The 9647-nt window shown below is 42.9% G+C and overlaps 1 protein-coding gene across 2 annotated transcripts in view; it reads left to right on the top strand.

Annotated features, from left to right (window-relative positions):
• The first annotated feature begins 222 nt into the window (after window positions 1-222).
• The window catches only part of LOC132983831 (glutamate receptor ionotropic, NMDA 2D), a 59327-nt gene continuing 49902 nt past the window's right edge, over window positions 223-9647 (top strand). For both annotated transcript variants that reach the window (XR_009674881.1, XM_061050335.1), the window contains exon 1: window positions 223-649. The gene's annotated coding sequence lies outside the window, so the exon portion shown is untranslated. The remainder of the gene's footprint in view (window positions 650-9647) is intronic.

The raw sequence follows: 9647 nt of genomic DNA, 5'->3' as shown, positions 1-9647 counted from the left end.
GGGGAGGGAGGGGGGGGAAATGCAGAGGGAGGCGAGGGAGAAGGAGGGAGGGAGGGCTGGATGGGGAGGCAATGAGAGGGCTGAGTGGTTCTAGTAAATATTTATATTGCAGCATGATACGCACAAGAGTGAAAGGGGGGGGGGGGGGGGGGGGGTGAATGGGGAGATATAGAGCGTCCATCCCTTTATTAATTTTATTCCGGACCGCTAAGTTTAGCATTCAACACGTGTCGCCAGTGATGGAGAGAGGGAGGGAGGAGGGAACGAGAGAGAGAGGGAGAGAGAGAGGTTGACGGTTGCTAGGTGACGGGGCGCATATACTGAATTTTAACAAAAGAACAGGGAAAGAGGGAGAGGGAGAGAGAGTGTGTGAGAGAGAGAGAGAGAGAGAGAGAGGAGAGGAGAGAGGGAGGGAGAGAGGTAGAGAGATCGGAGAAATTGAATACATGTAGAAGAGATATATATTTAGAGATATATTTTTCCCCCGCGTGCGTGTCTGTGTGTGCGTGTGTGGTGGCGGCGGTCGTGGCGGCGGTGTTTGTGGTGGTTGAGAGGGGGGACAGCCGCAAAACGGATACCTCAAAAAGGAAGGATGTGAAAAAGGATGGAGGGACGCAGGAAAAGAGGGGGGAAAGGCTGGTGAAAAACAGTAAGTACCTACATTTATTTAAATGATATTTGCAGTGCAGAGGCATTTCACCCCGCGCGCACACAGAGTCTGCTGAGATGAATTGCGACTCGGGCAGTGAGCGGGTGCTACGCGTCATTGAGACAGGCATAGTGGGTTCGGGTGTCGGCATCTGGACGGCCGCTGGTGATGGAGAGATGGATGGCCTGGGATGGGGAGGTGGAAACGGCCGGCGCACGGGGGCTTTGACCCCTCTGTCATTGCTGCGCCTGAAAACTCACAAGCCTCTTCTTAGCTCCTTTACGCATAGATTCCTCACAGCAGCCGGCTTAGATATCCACACCACACACACTTATTTTACCGGCAGTTCAATTAATCATATGGACTAAAGCTTTAGGCTGTGATTTCGTCTGCCAGGATTTTCCCTACATTATTAATAAAAACAGAGTTTGGGTTCCGTTTAAGTCTCCAAACAGCGGCGCTGGCTGCAGTTTCCTCCTCACTCTGCTGCGGCTGTATTAATTGAGGTGATCATATCTGTTGATGCTCATTTTCTCAGGCTGCGTGGTCAATGTTAGAGACTGAGTGTGTGTGTCTGCCTATGTAGCCACAGCTAAACCCGCAAGATTGCCGATCAGTTTTCCCTCTTGATCTATTTATATCCCAATACGCTGATTTTTTTGGGCGTATGGCGGCACACAGTTATCCCTCTGTTGCCACCGAGGAATCTTCCCCAACGGACTGAGTTGCCTCAAACACTCACAGACAGCTGGAACAGGCGGTGTTTTTTTTGTTGTTGTTGTTGCTGCTGCTGCACGGGTGAAGGAGTGTGTGAGAGACTTCACTTTGTAGGTAGATTCCTAAATTTGCATCCCCTTTGGGTGCGCAGATAACTTTTGTTTTTGCCTTGCAGTTAATACAGAAGAGGTGAATGCAGGAGCAAAACACACCAGCATAAAAAAAAACAAGGCCTCGGTTCATAAGACCACCAAAGAAGAAGCTGCTGCTGTTGACATGTTAAACAAAAAGCACAGTGTTGCTTCACTCGCAGATTTGCTGCAGAGTCCAGAATCAAATACATTGTCCTGCATTGTGAGGCCATTTATCCACATGGAAATTGGAATTAATGAGTTATTTGTTTTTCCATTTCTGTGGGCTGTTTGGTGCCTCTCAGCTGAATTTTCAAGCTGATATCCATTTCAATCAGCTCTTTCACCCACAGGTGATGCTCTCAGTTCAGTTTATAATTTCCCTCTGAATTTTACACACAGGCGAATATACTGCAGCAGTGTTCTGCATGCACTGCTGCCTGTAAAGTGTTGCCTTCAGTGTCAGCAAAGCCAATCTGTCCTATAGTTGCCCTGAGAGATCTTTACTGTACCAGCTGTGAGAAGGGGTAAGGGGGGGGGGGGGGGGGGGGGGGGGGGGGGGTTGATAAGAGAGACAGAAGGTGTGGAGGAAAGGGAGATGAGAGAAGGTGTGATGATGAGGAAGAGGAGGTGGAGGGAAGAAGGCATGAGGGGAGAGAGATTGGAAAGGAAGCAAAACGAAGGGGAGAGTAAAGAGAAGGCTGGCTGGAATTGGATATCAGAAGGGGGACATGGTTGGAAGGCTCAGGAGCCCAGATGAGAGGGAATAGAGTCAACATTTGTGTGCTTGTTGTCTCCAACCCCCTGCTCTTCATCAATTTCACCTCATTGATTCATTGACGTTTGCAGAGAAAACCTCCAAGCTTAGCTCAACCCCCATTTTTGCTCATCTCTTATTTCTTCTACCAATCCCCCTGTTTCTTCTCGCCTCAATCCTTTCCGTCTCTTCACCCCTGCAACCTGTGACTTCCTCTGCACTGTTTCCTCTTCCCCCTCATTCTCCCTCCTCCCCTTTCATCATATGTTTGATGCAACATTAGTGGATGGTTTCCTCAATCCTGCCGCCCACCGAAAAGCCCCTCTACCACCCTGTGCACCCACTGTTCTTTTTAATACCACTAATTAAGGTAAAGCCCGTTAACACAGAAACATCAATTAGTGTTTAACGAGATCAGAGGCTGGAGTTTTGGAGCGATTACAGTGCTCCCCTTGCCCAACGTTCCTCTCTGGTCTCTACACACAGTGTTGTATTGATGAATGTGTTGCATATTCACTTTGGCCTGCAGCAGTGGTGAGCCAAGAAGTGTGTGCATGTGCAGGCAGGGGGCTGTCATGTGATGCTTGATTAAATATTTCAAAGAATGTTATATTTAAAAAAGATCTTAAGAGATATTCACAGCAAAACAATTCAAATGGTTTACTAGAAATGTATATTTTCTGTTGTAGCATAGAGCTCGTTAGATAAAACCTGTAATTTCAAGACAGAATACCCTCCATTTAAATCAGCAGGGGACACTGTTTATCAAATTGACTATTCCCTGAAATTGAGCACTAAAGTTTAAATTGCACACTTACGTCTAATGTAATTCATGATTTGACTTAGTTTTTTGAGCAATCAGGCTTCCAAAACCTCTGGGGTTTATTTGTTGATGACTTGATTGGCCAATCGACAGAAAATTGATTAGCACTAATGATTTTTGAATAATCCCTCCAGACATTTGAGTAAAAACAGTACTAAGATGGCAAATGGGCTCTAGTGTGTTCACTGTCACAGTTGCTGGTGTTCTCTGTTTATATTATACACATTTGAGTGTTTTTCAGTGCTATATAATAACACTAAGTATTGCATGTTTTTTAAGGTTTATTTTGTGTTTTTTTTACAACTTTATTTAGAGATAGGACAGTTGATGAAATTGAAAATCAGGGAAAGAGAGTGGGGAACGACATGTGTGAAAGGAGCCACAAGTCGGATTCGAACCTGGCCGCTAGTTTGGAGGACTATAGCCTCCGTGCATGGGACACGCGAACAAACCACTAGGCTACTGGCGCCCCTGTGGGGGCATGTTTTGACTGTTCTTGACATTTAATAATCTCAACAATATATAATGGGCTGATGAATCAATAAAAAAAGTACTTGGCATCTCACAATGCATTACTGTAGAGATACAATTTAGTGCAGTACTAGAGACTTCCAAACTTCTGTATTCAAAGAGACAGTTGTACTTTAAAAGACAATTTGATTTGAAAATGATCTGCTAGTCAACATTAGCAACAAACACCTTCTTTACTACTGGTGACACTTCAGTACATTTTTAGTTGATGCGTTCGCTGTCAAAGCTGCCAAGTAAAAAGTGACAACTGAAAGTACAGAACACTAATAAGATGTAATAGTCACATTATGACAAGTTGGAGAATAAATAAACATCTTGTTCCGTGAGGGGAAACTGAGCATCATCTGTGTAGTTCTTTGAGTCCTGTGTCTCAAAAGAAAAGAGGGACGTGATTAATTCACAACCTGATCCACAGCAACCTATTGCTGGGTTGTGACAAATGACTTTCCACTAAAGAAGTTCTGCTCAAGGTTTCTGCCCTTTCAAAAGAAGGTTTTCTTTGCCCCTGTCATCTAGTTCTGCACGAGTATAGGTTTGAGAGCTCGTCTAGACCTGTTCTAAATTGAGGTTACTTCTGTTGTGATTCGGTGCAAAATAAATGAAAGTGATTGAATGATTGACAGGTTTTAATTCTGCTTTAGGTGTGTTGAAAAAGGCTTTTTTAAAGACTGAAACATCTTCTGAATTCTTTACCTTAGTGTACTGTAAGGCCAAGTTAATACTTTTTGTTTAATCATGCATTTGCGTACGTGACCAACTGCGTCATGAGTGTAATCGTATATAGACTTGACTTTAGGTGACAAGTGTTACTGAAGGATACCACTAGTGGGCACACCACAGAGCTCAGGCCTTATATACCTGATGTGTGGGATGTAAACAACAAACATGGCGACACTTGGACAGGTTACTATAACGTTTGTTCTGAGAGCAGAAATAAATTAAATATTACCATCAACAATCACCAGTAACACCAGATGATGTCCAGTGTCGGAACACACCGTTGTCTCTGTCTGCACTCCGTCGGTCCGTTTTGTTTTCAGTTCAACTTGTGACAATGTTAACTGATAACTTTCAGTGGACTGTGTACGTAGATGTCGTAGTAACAGCATCTGATGAAAAACAAAAGAGTCCTTGTGAATTCTGCTTTTAGTTTTTCATTTTAATGTCAGATATGTATTTAATAAAAAACTAAACATATACAAATGCAGCCCTGGACGAAATGGGCTGAAAGTCACCAGTTTACAGGGTCCCTCGTTGAACCGAAACGCCGATTTTATTTTTATTAGTTGGACAGGTTTCAACTCGGACTTCTAAAACATATCACCTCGACTTTAAAACTTTCAGCCAGAGTTCTCCCTGCTGCTGTGTTGACTCTGCCATATCTCCTCTGACTCTACACTGCCCCTCCTCTTAATGTGTATACTGCAACTCGCATCCCTGTCATGCTAATTTTTGAGAACATTTAGAGCCGACGCGCCAAACGGACACAGCGAACGCGAGGCAGCCATCAAGCGTAGTTAACAGCAAGAATATTTCTGGTCTAAGGTAGAAGGTACCTTGGTTTTGCAACCCCCGAGGTGCAGCCCCAGGTCCCATCACAGCCGAACTATACACCAGGACTAGCAAAGAGAGTCAAAAACATGGTGTAGATGGAAAGACAGTAACTGATTGAACAAACAGGCAGAGAGGAAGGCATGCTTGCAGACAGACAGACACATTCATAAACAAAATCACATAGACAGGTATGAACCTGCACGCAGTAGTGAGGGAGAATTTAGCCTGTACACCTTGCACACTTGACTATCAAACAGGTGCACATACACAAACACATACACACAGATACACACAAACCGGAGCCAAAGCCCTGCGGCTTGTTTTGGGAATACAAGTCTGGAGGCAGCTAGCAGGCACACAGCTTCACATGGCTGCATGCAATACACAGTCACACACACTTTCAAAAAATACGTTCAGGCATATACCCATGGGTACGCAGGCACATACACACACATATACACACACGCGAGGCAAAAATACACACAAATTGAATGGCATATTGCGCACAAACACCAGTCACAGTTTTGGTTGAGAGGGGACCTTGGGACCTGGCCCATGGGATTTTCACACATACAGAGGCTGTACTGTATATATACATTTAAGAGTGCACACTACTTATTACGGAGAGAAGAGGAGAAATAAAGACCATGGAAAGACGTGCACATTTTTTTTTTTCATGCTGCATGTTGCAGCAGTGTTGTGCGCTCTTGATGATGGATGGGGTAGAAAGTGACAGCATAAGTGGTTATTAAAAAGTGGAAATGGGGGCATTTATTAAAACTGTGTTTGCCCGTATCTGCGTCCAATGTCTCATGTCACCCTGGGTTGCTGTGTCATGCCCCCTGATCTGTGAGACAGAATGTAGGGGCAGCTTTGTTTAAAACCCTTTGTCATTCTCTTCTTAGAGAACCTAGCAGCTGGCATTTATAGAAGGCTTTGTACCAGAGTGACTGTGCCAGATTTATGGGTGCAGGTACTGGCTGCAAAGTTGAAGCTGTTTAACTGCCTTATCACTTCTATGTAAAAATATATTTTGCTCTATTTCCTTTCAAGTTTGAATGTGAAATTCCCTCATAAACAGGTGCCGACTATACAGCTGTCACAAATGCAAATATGTGCGTTTGCACCTGAATGGAATTTGCACAGTGTGTTATCTACAGTACAGCGACGAGGGGAAGACAAGAGAGGGAGAGGGAATGTCAGTACCGAGATGGAAGAAAGCCTCAGATGGAGATAGTTTGATGTTTCTGGGCTCCTGTTAATGTGCTTCATCTTTGCATGTAAATAGCTCCAGCTTCTTAAACAGGCCTTGTGATTCAAGACAGTCTCACAGATCCTCTCCGGGTTTTTGACGGTGAAAAGAACGAAATGTACAATATGCCTGGATTGCAGGTATTCTGACTCAGGGTCGGGATTAATTTGTTCTCAATTCCCCTTGTGAGGTTTCATTGTTCAAATTGGACATTTTTCAACATCCAAGTCTTCTTTAGTCTATCTTTTGAAAGGTGATAAGGAATGAATGCTCTCTTGTCAATTATGTAATAACAATTTCAATCCATATTTTTGAATGAGCCAATAAAAGTCCCCAACCTTGGCAAGATACTGATCAGGCTCATCAAGTTGATTGTTATGTGATGTGCTCAATGTAAACGATAGCATATTCTTCATCAAAGTCTTCAGCATTGAGAAATAAAGACACTAATTCACAAGTTATGCACCATGAAGTAACGGGGGGAAAAAAACAAGGACATCAACAGTTGGCAGAGGATGTTCCCTGTCATCTATCTCCAGATATGACGCCTGCTGATTACAGCACACGGTGATCAATAGGCAATGTCACTATAAAAGACTCTTTTCTGGCAGTGTGTGCGTCTTCATGTATCCCCTCATGGGTTGTTTGCCCTTTGTGTGATTTCAGTCTTAATAGTGTTGACTCATTTTTGAGGGTCTAGTGAACTGCTAATGCTGCATTCATGCCATATTGGCAAAGCTGTCGTTATCTTTCCAACTTCACATGTTATGAAAAGATAATCAGCCATGCCAAAAACAGTTTAACACTTATTTCTAATAAGCTTGAGCGTATGTATTAGATTTTATTTAGATATAGCTGTCACCCCCTTGCATTTTTACTTTTGTATTTTCTTTTCTTGTTGCACAAAATCCCATCAGCTAGTCATTTCTGATATGTCATGTAATGTACAGTTCTCTCATTCTGGCTGCTCATAGGTGAATTCTGCACAACGTGGCCATCTCAGACGACTAACACCTCTTTGATGAGATTCTGTTGCTTCATGTGTCAAGACATTGTGGAAAAAAAATACACGAGAAGCCTTTTTTTTTTTTTTGCTGTGAGAAATAAACATCACAGGTTTAGTGGGCTTCTTGATTCTTCTGTGTGAAGACAACACAGCAGGGTTGCGACATTCCCTTCACCAACCTTTCACCACCTTATACTCCTGAGGATCCTCGGCTCCATTTAGAAAGCCTTCAGTTGTCCCTGAAACTCCTCTCCCTTTTTGGGATTCTGTCTGCACAGGAGTGAATTTCCTGAGCCAAACTGTTCCTCCAACATTTATAGGATAGGCTGACAGAAGTGTTGTTAACACCTTTGGTTATGAGGGGAGACAGAGCCAAATGTGCTGTGAACGCTGCTCAAACCAGTATACAACGTTGTAACATAGAAGCGTTCGATTTTTTTTTTAAGCAGACACAGCCAGGTTTCACCTAAGCAACATGTTGCACCTGCTTCTGAAAGACACCAACTTCCCTTTTTTCTCTTATTCAATATGTTGTCACATGTGTGGGTATGCATGTTAAAATGTGACAGGGTGTGTTTGTACACATTTATGCATCTGTGTGATGTTTGTACATACATTTCTGCTTGTGTGTGTGCAACTGCTTGTGTGTGACCTTGTGCAAAGGCGTGATACATGTGGGTATCAGCGAAGGTTTCCCACACCAGTTTAATCTGTTTATCCTCTGAATAAGATTGTGAATCATTATCATGCAGAGCTATAGCTGCTTCTATCTGCCGAGAGTCTTCTGCTGCTTCCTAGTTTTTACTTGTTACAGAATGTTTCACCTTACGGGTCTTGAAGGGCTGCAGTGTCGGCTGCTATTCATCTTGCTCTTTTAATTAGTGACTGATTTAGATCTGGCTAGGTGATCCCAGTGTCTGGCCAATCAATGAGGGAATTAATGGAAGCGCTGGTGCAGGCAGAGTCGAGCAGCACGGTGGCTTTGCGACTACTGGCTTGAGATGGGATGAAAAAATAATTCAGTTAATGTTATTGTGTAAAAAAAAAAACACAGTGTTCTGTGCCTTAAAGTGATCCTGCTTAATTCTGAATGTTCCCAGACTTACTTCTACTATTTCATCACATCTGCTGGAAATATTTCATCCAATCTGTAGCTGATTTCAATCTCAAAGCCTGTTTGAATACAAACAAAATCAAAACAACAATCAGCTATGCATTTCATTTATGAATGTACAGTAGATTATGTAAATGCACAGAATGAATGCAGGTTTATTCTCAAATGATTGCTCTGCATTGATAGCGCCAAAGATATTAAAGCCATTTTCCCCAAACCACAAACACCTCACAGTTTCTAGATGCCTGTAAATAGGATGAGCGTTGAGAAATAATTCCTTTTAAAACAAACATAATAAGATAATCCCACCGGTCGCGCGTTATAAGGACAGCTTGACAGAGGGTTCAGGGAAGAAAAGCAACTACGGAAAACAATTTATATGTACATTAGATCCAGTAAATTATGTGGTATTATAGTCAGCCAGGGAGCAGAGAGGGCCGGCCCAGAAGCAGTGCTGAGGATCTCTGCTCCTCGCTCTAATAGATGCCAGGTGGTTGAGCAGGAGAAATGAAATATTCCCTCTCCTTGGCCAGCCTTAAAGTACGTAAGCGCTTCTATTACACAAGCATTGGCCTCACAAACTGTGACGCCTCCTTACTATAAAGGCTTATTGAAATAATACACTATCTTACATAGATCATTCATGCCAGATCCCCAAAGAACAGCCTTTCCACATGAAAGATTCTGACCTGTCTATAGACCGTATACAACATGGATGTAGGGGTTGGAAATATGGAAAAAATATCACATCATGTTTTGTTATGGCAGGATCACAATCATGATCTTTTCACAATTCTTTCTCATATTGATTTTAAAGACTAATTTGAAGGTTACTGACCAAAACAACCAAACTCATTCCCCTAAATATATTGTTTTTCAATTCTCAAATACAGTGCTTATAAGTTAACAATGTTTGGCTGGGATTCAATATTTACTCTAGTCCGGATTCTCTCTCTGTCACTCTCTTTTTCTCCTCTTAGCTTCATCTATTACTGTCCTCTTCTGTATCTTAGCCTCAACCATTGTATCAAACAGTACAGAGAGGGCTGAAGGCTGCTGTGTGAACTAGGGCTGTAAAGCCGTATGCCCTTCTCGTGAGATGACCGTGGCCCG

Source organism: Labrus mixtus, chromosome 11 (assembly GCF_963584025.1).
Source record: "Labrus mixtus chromosome 11, fLabMix1.1, whole genome shotgun sequence".
NCBI lineage: Eukaryota > Metazoa > Chordata > Actinopteri > Labriformes > Labridae > Labrus > Labrus mixtus.
The sequence above is the reverse complement of the archived record's forward strand: the minus strand, read 5'-3'. Positions and strand labels throughout refer to the sequence as shown.